The sequence below is a fragment of the Callospermophilus lateralis genome, chromosome 11 (assembly GCF_048772815.1).
Source record: "Callospermophilus lateralis isolate mCalLat2 chromosome 11, mCalLat2.hap1, whole genome shotgun sequence".
Classification (NCBI taxonomy): domain Eukaryota; kingdom Metazoa; phylum Chordata; class Mammalia; order Rodentia; family Sciuridae; genus Callospermophilus; species Callospermophilus lateralis.
In genome coordinates this window covers 107,023,669-107,034,369 of record NC_135315.1, presented here as the reverse complement: position 1 = coordinate 107,034,369, position 10,701 = coordinate 107,023,669, and the positions used below count along the sequence as shown (strand labels likewise).

At 34.4% G+C, this 10,701-nt stretch overlaps 1 pseudogene; it reads right to left on the bottom strand.

Moving 5' to 3' along the window:
- Window positions 1–3,908: 3,908 nt before the first annotated feature.
- LOC143410744 (leucine-rich repeat-containing G-protein coupled receptor 4-like) lies at window positions 3,909–10,464 on the bottom strand (annotated as a pseudogene).
- Between the last annotated feature and the right edge of the window lie 237 nt (window positions 10,465–10,701).

Below are 10,701 nucleotides of genomic sequence, written 5' to 3'. Positions count from 1 at the left end.
AAAAATATTAACAATCAAAGACAATTCTGGAAGTAGAAGCTATAATAAAACATGATATGCCAGCTAGAGGCATGGAGCATGGGAGACCCTGAGTTTGATTCCCCTACCACAAAAAAAAATAAATAAATATGCATGCTTAAAACTTCTTAAATGAAATATTTTTAAATTTTAGTAACAACAGTGAAATGAAGAAAATCAGAGCAATCCAAATGAGTAATAAATTGATCAAAGAATAAAACTTATTTAGTAGAGTTTTTTTCATTCTCTACCCTAATAATTCAATATTGGCATGTCTGGCTGAAACCTTTCATTAGAACATTTTGAGAATCAGTAATATCAAAAGACCCTAAACTGTTTTAGGACTTCACAAGGAAGAAAGCTTTAGGAGAAATTTCCCAACAAACCTAATGCAAGCATAGTGGAAAACTCACAGGTTTTATCTATGAAAGAAAAAAAATTAACCAATGGTTTTTCTCTTAATAAATTTCCATAAATAAGCTGTTGAACTTTCTGATCCTAATTTACTCCTCTATAATATTAAGAAAATAATCTACATCACAGTCATACTGTCTAATTAATCCTCAAAATTTCTAGTTCAGGATCTGACAGATTTAAAAGTAAATTGTATTACCTGAATGCCAAAGCTTTTGCACTGTAACTTTTTGGTATGGGAATTTAAGATATTATATACTTCCCTTCCTCCTTTAGATGTTTTATTTTTTAAAAAATGCTTTATAAAAAAATCCCTTTCCTTCATGCTTCAGGGTCATCATTATGACAATTACATTATATGTTAACAATACTTGAGACCCAAAGACTATGGGGCAATTCCATACTGTAGGTACACATATTTGAATGTAGTCAAGTCTTGTGGTCTCTTATACTGCCTTTACATTATTGGGGCCAAGAAGTCATAAAGAAGGGTATTAAAAGCATTAAAAGATTTTCCCAATAAGTTTTACTTACTAATGTCTTTTCTTACTACTCATTTATTTTCACTTTCATGATATATTTGAGATTTTTTTTTTTTTACTGGTTCTGTAACCTGTAAGTGAAGAATGACTTTTCCTTACAAATTCCTGTATGACATTGTACAAAAATCATGCCATTTTCAATTAGTTTTAAAAATAATTATTCCTAGACATTTACAGATGAAACAATATGTCTTGGATTGCTTCAAATAATCTAAGAGGCAGAAGGATTGAGGGGCTAGTGAATAAGGTGAAGATGAAACAGGGTTTATTGTGTGTTGTGGTTTTGGTGGTGGGTATGGTAAGGGGAGAGGGAGAGGGGTACCTAAACCATTCTTTTTATTGTGAAAATTTCAAACACATATAAATTTTAAAACAGGAAGAGGCATACACATTTACTAACACCTACAAAATGTGTCCAAAATTAAGAGGAACTAAGTTTTGATTGGGATCTAATTTGCTGTGGTTCAGGGATTCACTTAAATTTCATTAAACCCTTTGTTTTCTCATTTGTCCAAAGAGAGCTTGGAGATTGTAATACTACATTTCTAGGCAACTGACTACAATTAATATCATGTAGATATTTTTAATCATTTGCTTTTAAATAAAGATTAAATTGGTGGTATTCACTTATATTTCAAAATATGTTTTCCACAATATAGTTCAGATTTAAGACAGGATAAAAGTTTTAAGTTTAAGTGTTCTTAAATATTGACAGATAACTATCAAACAATATTTTCTAATGGTTACTTCCAACATTTTTCCTAATACTGTCTTTTCTATTTAAAACTTTTTAAATTTGTCTCCATAATAGTTAATAAATGCATTAACATACTTAGTTACAAATTAAGGCAAAATATATTGCTCTCTGGAAACTTTAATAATTCAAAACATAGAGTAGAGTATTGTATTTCATACAATATATAGCACAGTTTACCACAGATTTTATAAATCTGCTTTCTATTTTTTAAATGAATGAAAAGTTTTCAATAACTTGAATTTTGAGAAAACAAGTTTAATTAAGATTACTACCAAGTTATGATTTAATATTTATCAGATGTTTAAATATACAAACCATGATAGAAAATTTTAAAACTTGTAAATAGTTGGCCTTACAAAATTACAACACACTGTAAATACGTTCCTCCCACATTTTATACAAACTACATGATTTTGATATACAAAGATTCTGTTTTTACACTGACAATGTACAACCGAGATTATTTACAATGAAAAAAGTATATAAACCACAATTTAACATTCTGCTACTGGCAGCCACTATAAGAGGTAGCTTTAATTAAATGAAATGAACAGAAACCATGTTACCCAACTTGTGTTGTAAAAATAATTTACATAAGATAAAAATTTTTTATATGCACAGTATGTACAGTTTAATTATTAAACTGTAATCTAGCTTAATTTTTTAATATATCCAGGATAATAATATGGCAGTAGGTTTGCTATTTAGTACATTGTTCAAAAAACATATTGAGCAATTATAACTTTAAGACTCCACAAAAAAGCATGGCAGAAGACCCTATATGAGAATCAGGTAAAATTTTTAATTTTCAAAGACATAGGACTAAACCTTATCCTTCCCCCTCCCCCCCCACTTAATGATATGTCTGTCTAGTGTAACAAGAACTCAGCATATGAACTATTGAATAGGTTTTTTTGTAAGTCATGGTATGGGAAAATTTTATAGAAGCTTCCAAGTAATAACATAAGTTTAAGAGAATCCAGTTCACTAAGAAATAAATTTAAGTGCTTTGTGTTATATTTATTTTCAGCTTCCTCCAATTAAAAAAAATGATGCCAGTTTACTTTTTGTATAATCCATACTGTAAATAGATGACATAAGAACAAAACTGGAAAATATCAGTAGAACCAATGATATTAAGAAGCATTAATGAATATTAAGAAGCATTAATGAATGGGAACATTACATGGAGCCATCAAATCCCTTAGGTACTATTAAAATCTCATTAGTAAGTAGTGTAGCCAAAACTACTTAAACTAACACATCAATTAGCCATTTATTTTGTACTAGTAATATAATTGCAAAACACTGAAAATCATGGTAAGCATAATAAAGCAATGTAAAATGACCCCAAACAAATGTACTGATTTTTTTATTCTAACAGCTGTTAATATGGTTTTTAAAACATCTTCAGGTTTATATAGATTTATAAAGCAATTGAACAAAATTTGTGATTCTCATGTAAAAGTGGAAATAGAAAACAATGATACCTATGCGTACTCTCACAGTTCTACTTGGGAGACAATCCCTTTTTTGGCCCTGTAGTAAGTTGTCCTGAGATTAATGATCAAATATTAGGTAAAATTAGCAAGACGTTTTTGTCAGTTATATAAAGTCACATTTTGAACTACCTTTTTTAAAAATATTAACAGCTGTCCTTTATCTTGTGCTTAATTCAGAAATAGGTATAAATTTTCTCCTTATGGATCTAAAAAACCTAAAAGTTATATTGCTATACCACACCCAAAATCCTTTTCAAGTTCTGTTTTAAATAGGCCACCATTCCTTGGACATTGCATTTTTCACCAATTAATAATTTAGGCACCTGTTCTTTGAAAAATATCAGATTTGAGAAATAAACTGCCACCTTCCCTTCTATGTGACACCAGGCAGTGATTACAGAAGTGCTTCCCAGATGAAAGAACAGAATAGGGTTCACTCTATAAACACTGTGAATTTGGTTGATGGGGGAAACAGTTACAAACACAGTAGTTCAGTCTTTACCTCTTGGTAGATCGCTTTTTTTTGTTTGTTTGTTTTATTTTTTTAATTTTTTTTGCCATTTCACCAAGATTTTATTAAGTTCACTTAAATTAGTTTTTCTTTTTGATTGGTATTGTTTTATTTTTATTTTTATTTTTTATTGGTTGTTCAAAAATTACAAAGCTCTTGACATATCATATTTCATACATTAGATTCAAGTGGATTATGCCTTTTGGTAGATTGTAAGCGTAGCACACCAAAGGGAATCCTCGACTCTGATAGAAGCAGGCTTGTCCACACACCTGCACTTGGTCAGAACTGTCTGAGATAAAGGAGTCTTCTTCATCTGCATAGTCAGAGTGGGCTGACTGTGTGCCACAATCAGACCAATATTTCACTGGTCTTTGGCAAGAAGCCACTGCCAATGCAGGACAGCTGTGTGATTTTATTAAGTGTTTGCATGATACTGGTTTTGTCAAAAGAAAAGATTCACAGCAGTCACATACAGTCAGGTTACCCTGCAAGTGTGAGTACATGCCACAGTCATAGTAGAAATCCTGTTCCACACAACCACCTTGGCTACTGATGGAAACTGAAACTGATCCACTTTTCTTGGTAATGCGTCACTTCAGTAACTTCCAGTCTTCTTTAAATTTTGGATTGAAGAAAACATACAGGACCAGATTAAGGCAAGCAGGCAATGGGAAAAATATCAGAGTAACAGACTACATTATTTCAGGACTGATAGAGATTGTAGTGGTAAATGGTGCAAATGAGAAAAATGCAACAGGGCAAAAAAAGATGGAATTGATGAAAATTAGCCAAGCAACATGCTTAATCATGCTAGATTGTGAGTTTTCTGAGAGGTCTTCTTTTTCCAAGTTGCAGTAAAGTTTAGTGTAGATGATGGCCATTAATAAAAATGCTAGTGAGTCTAACAGCACTAAAATCACAGTAAATCCTAATGATGGCGTCTCTCCTGTGGGAAATGGCAAGCACAAGGGTGATGCAGAATATTCCCCTCTATGGAAAAGGGGGAAACAGCCTGATACTTCAGCACCCAGAAAAGCAAAATGGGCCGCAATCCGGAACTGCTTGAGATGATTGCTTTTCCCATTTTTCATGATATTTTTTGCAGATAACCTTCTTTTAACAGCTGCTAACATTAATAAAAATATGGCACTTTCTGAGGAAAAAACTGTAAGGAACACAGCTGCTTTGCAGCCACTGCCAGTCTCCCACCAAATGCCAAATTTAGCAAATCTGCCCCAGGATACGACATCAAGAAAAGTTAAGATGCCAGTATAGATTCCCATGAATAAGTTAGACACAGAAATCAAGCCTATGAACAACTTGGAGGAAGGGAGTGATGTACAAGATGTGAAGGTTTTTAAAGTGACTAGCAGGTTGAAAAACAATGCAACTAAGAAAATGAACCACATGGTGAGACGTATCATCCAGCTTCCCAGTAAATATTCACGGGGCTTAAAAGCACCTAACATTAAAAAGAAACAGAAACATGAAAGACAATTTAGAAAATACCATATTTTATTTAATATTCTTGATAGAATGACTAATGATGGTTGAATCTAGAATAAATCAGCTACCTAATTGAATTGAACCAAACTGAAAAAAAATATTGCTTTTAAGATATTTCAGTCACAGACTAGGCTACTTTAAAAATTAAGCAGCTTAATATCTTGGGGTAGCTGGCACACACCTATAATCCCAGGGACTGAAGAGGTTTAAGCAGGAGGGGATGGCAACTTCAAGGCCAGCTTCATCAAATAAGCAAGATCCTGTCTCAAACTAAAAACATAAAAAGGGCTCCAGGGAGGGTACTTAGTAGTAAAGCTCCCCAGGGTTCAATCACCAGTACTGAAACAAAACATAACCAGGATAACTTTCTTTTATTATTTGGTAAGGCCATATAGAGATATTTCCAAGAAATTTTCTACATTTTCTTTTACTTTATTCTTTTTTTAAATATTTTTTTTAGTTGTAAATGGACACAATATCTTTTTTTTATGTGGTGCTGAGGATTGAACCCAGTGCCTCACACATGCCAAGCAAGCACTCCACCACTGAGCTATAACCCCAGCCCTCTACTTTTCCTTATACTAAATATACAAAGCACAGTATCTACCAAATAAAGTTACTTAAAATATTGAGGGTCTGGAATCAGATAGTTCACAACTTGCTACTCTTACCTTAAAAAAGCCACTTAAGCCTAATAAGTTGCATTTTCTGATATGTAGATAATAATGCCTACTTAATACAGTTGACTGCTTAAGTAAATTTGCATACATAAATACTTAAGCAGGCTTCTGGGCACATACTGGAACTTTAGTAAATATTAGCTTTTTTTTCTTCCTTCCTTATCCCTATGTACTTCATTTTAAAAAAAAATATTCATATTAGTTGTTGATGAACATTTATTTGTTTGTTTGTTTGTTTATATGTGGTGCTGAGAATTGAACCCAGTGCCTCCAACATGGCAAAAGCTTTACCATTTACCACTGAGCCATAACCCCAGCTCTCTATATATTTTATAACTGTATATGTATGTATATACACAGATTTGTAACATTTTAAACCCAGTTTCTTATGGCATTTAACAGCAAACTGCTGAAGTTGGTTATGGTAGATAATCAATGTTAAATATTCATACAAAGCTTGGCACAAAACAAAACCCCTATATAATAGTAAAACATATATATATATATATATATATATATATATATATATATATATATACACACACACACACACACACACACACACTAATACTTATATACATGCATATATAGGATCGCAAGAATGCACTTAGTAGCTGAATTGCTGGTTCTAATAACTGACTTTGACATGCTGGTAATGTCGCAAATGAAAAATATTTCATTTATAATTGGGAAGTGAAAATGTTTGACTATAAAGAGCAAGATAACTATGTATTATGATTGCCTAAAAGATGTTTTAACTTTCCGAACTGTCATGAAATTTGACATATACAATAGAACTACAGTTCTGCATCATTTATCTGATTTTCAATGAACACAAAATTTTTAGTCAAATTTCTTTTCACTCTGAACCGTCAGGAAGTGCTAGAATGAAAGTTCTTTCTCACATTTTATTTGCGGGGAGGGTAGTATAGGGACTAACCCCAGGGGTGTTCTACCACTAAAGTATATACCCAACCTTTTTCACTTTTTATTTGGAGACAGGATCTCTCTAAATTGGCAAGGGTCTCATTAAGTGGCTGACACTGGCCCTGCACTTGCAGTCCTCCTGCCTCAGTCTCCAGAATGAACCCGATTATAGGTGTGTCCAGTACTACAAAAATACTGTTTTCTGCCAGGCAAAATGGCACACACCTATAATCCCAGAGGCTCTGGAGGCTGAGGCAGGAGGATCATGGATTTAAAGCCAGCCTCAGCAACTTAGCAAGGCCTTAAGCAACTCAGTGGGACCCTGCCTCTATAAATAATATATATAAAAAAGGGCTGAGACTGTGGCTCAATGGTTAAGCACCCCTGGGTTCAATCCCCAGTACCACCATCCCCTCCAAAAAGTATGTTGTTTCCTTCTCACTGATCATCAGTTCTGTGTAAAATCTCCAACACTTGAATCATTCATGGGAAAAAGAGTAAACTGCACTCCTAACTGTCAAAAATTAATATCTGCACAATAAAATAAATTACATAAATGATTCATGCTAGTTGCACTTACTCATCTGTTAAAATTAAGTTTGTTCTCCTTCTCCACACAAGGAAATGGGTTAAATATTCAAAGCATACATACATAGACCCTTAAGAAGCTCACAATTCAGCATCAGTTATTAGTGAATTCACAGCGCTGATGATTCTAAGTTATAAAATTAATGGCCAACCCAGGCATGGTGGCACACACCTGCAATCCGAGTGGCTCAGGAAGATGAGACCAGAGGATTGTGAGTTCAAAGCCAGCCTCAGCAACACTGAGTTGCTAAGCAACTCAGTGAGACCCTGTCTCTAAATAAAATATTAAATAGGGCTGGGGATGTGGCTCAGTGCCTGAGTGCCCCTGAGTTGAATCCCTGTTACCCCGTCACCCTCCCTACCCCCAAAATTAATGGCCAGGTCATCCTGTGACATCATACTAATGGGAATCTATTTGGTAGCACCTGATTTAACAAAAAATATTTAAAATCTTGCCTTTATGGTAAAAGTATAAATCAAAGTTCTCTGGTAGGCAAAGCAGAATATGACATTACAATCAAGTAAACATTGGAATCATTTAATAACTTTCCTAAAACTACAACTTCAATGAATTAAATAAGAAATAATAGACAAGATTGCATTTAAAAAAATTATAGGTCCATGCTTATAATCCCAGTGGCACAGGATGCTAAGGCAGGAGGATCACAAGTTCAAAACTAGCTTCAGCAACTTTGTGAGGCCCAAAACAACTTAATGAGACCCTTCCTCAAAATGAAAAAGTAAGACAGGTTGGTGATGTGGCTCAGTGGTTAAGAAACCTTGGATTCAATCAATACCCAAAAATAAAATGAAATAATAATAATAATAATAATAATAATAAGAAGAAGAAGAAGAAGACTGGGGACAAAGCTCAGTAATAAAGCACAAGCTTTGCATTTTGGAGGCCCTGGATTCAATTACTGGCACTACAATAAATAAAGAATAATATAAAAACAAAAAAAATTATGGACCTGTGACTTACTTCAGAACTAGTTCTAGACCTAAAGGACCATCAAGAAATTCCCTCTCCAACTTGATGTACATGACGCTCCCCTGCAAGAGCTTGTTAATATGCAGATTCTGATTCAGTGGTATGAGCTTGAGATTCTGCAAGAGATGCTGGTACACTGACTACACTATGAATCAGAAGGCCTTACAGGATCATCTAGCCCCACTCTTATAAAATAGAAATAACATCCATCGCCAGGAAGATTAGATATATTTGCCCAATGTTTACTTAAAGTAAAATATTACAGCCAAATGGGTTGATCATTACCTGTTGGGGGTGTACAATGGATAATTATTTGACTATGCTCTTCATTTTCAGCAGTGCTGGTGACATTTGCTGCATCAGTGGTACATGAATATACAACAAAGTATGTTGAATTAAAAGTGGGCAGCTCAAAAGAACCAAATGTTCCCACAATTTTCTCTCCCCTCCATGATGTTAAAGTTCATTGTATACAAATGTGGCTTGATAACACATTAAATATGCCAGTAACACAGGAAAGGCCATTTTTCTCACAGACCTCATATTGATCCTTCCCAAACTGATTACAACACATGCATTTTGATTAATGCCTTAGGGAGTGTTCTGTTTCTAAAGGTTCATGTACTTGCCTTTTTCCTTTGTCACACTATGGTATCTTGAAGGCTGTTATCTTCTATGTTTAAATTTGCATAAGAGTCACAGCCCCAAAATGCACAGCACTGATAAGCATATGATACTGATAAAGACCTGGGGGAAAAATGTAAAATACACTCTGAGTAGCAACTTCATAGACATAATTTTGTTTTGTAAAAAGCATTTTAATCTTTGAAAACCCCAACCTACGTGTCAGAAAAGTCTAAGTATCATATAATTTAGTCTTGACAATTTATCCTCTAGGAACCTTATCTATGTTATACACTCTGGTAAAGCTCATAAAAATGATCATAAATATACACCACAAACTTTCTCCCTTTCAATGAGGTGTCTCTTATGAAAGGTGGATGCAAATCAAGTATATATAAAGTTTCATAATAATACTGCAATTTAAAGTAAAACTGTTGCCAGGTGCAATGACACAGGCCTATAATCCAAACTGTCATATCTAAAACAGTTTTTTTGGTCAATGATTTCTCCAGCCCTAACAATGATTCTATGGGGTGCCTGACATCCTCTCATGAAATACCATTTCTACTTAAAGCAGGTAGTATTTCTACCCCCAAACACTGGCTTTGGCTTCTCATAAGCCAAAGCCCATTAGAGCTCAGGATATTTTGGGGAAACATGCTAGAGACAGTGGTACAAGAAATTTATCTGGTTTAAGAGAGAGCCCCGGGCAGATGAGGTGGCACATGCCAGTATTCCCAGCTACTTGGAAGGCTAGGCTAGGAAGATGGCAAGCTTAAAGTTAGCCTATACAACTTAGTGAGACCATATCTCAATATAAATCCTTTTTAAAAGGGCTGGAGATGTAGCTTAGTGGTAGATTGCACATGCAAGATCCTTGTTCAATCCCCATACTCATATATTATATATATGAGTATATATATATATATATATATATATATATATATATATATATATATAGAGAGAGAGAGAGAGAGAGAGAGAGAGAGAGAGAGAGAAAATCTGTAGGAAGCCTGTACATTCCCTTTCCTTAGCTAATTCATGTGGTTAAACCAACTCCAGTTGGCTTCTCTGATTCTTCAGCCCAAACATTCACACTGGGTCAAGCAGGGAGGCAGAAATTTATGAGGGATAAACGCATCCTCCCTGCCATCTGGAGCCACCCCAATTCCTGTGAAACCTCCTAACATAGCCCTCTCCCCATCAGTCCTACTCAGTTAAGTGCTGTCTTGTTCTAAGCACTCAATTTGAGAAAGAACCTCCTTCATTGGCCTCTCACATCCTTTGATTATCTCTTTGATGGGTATAAATGGTCTTTAACTTGTCCAGCTCACACATCTGGTAAGTGGCAGAGCTGAAGGTTTGGACATTCAGGCTTTTAACCACCAAGTTTAATGCCATATACCATCTAGCCTCATTAAACTAAAAAAAAAAGCAAAACAAAAAAATAGGGCCCTGAGCCAAACCAAAAAAAAAAAAAAAAAATGAAATCCCACTCCATATTTTATACTTGGCCTTGAACACACCTTGTAAGTATTGCTGAGAAATAAAGTTGATGGTGCCAATTTTGTAGAGTCTGGTAGTCATTTGCACTGCTCACCAATGACTTCTGGCTCTTCACCTTCTGGGAACCTGCAG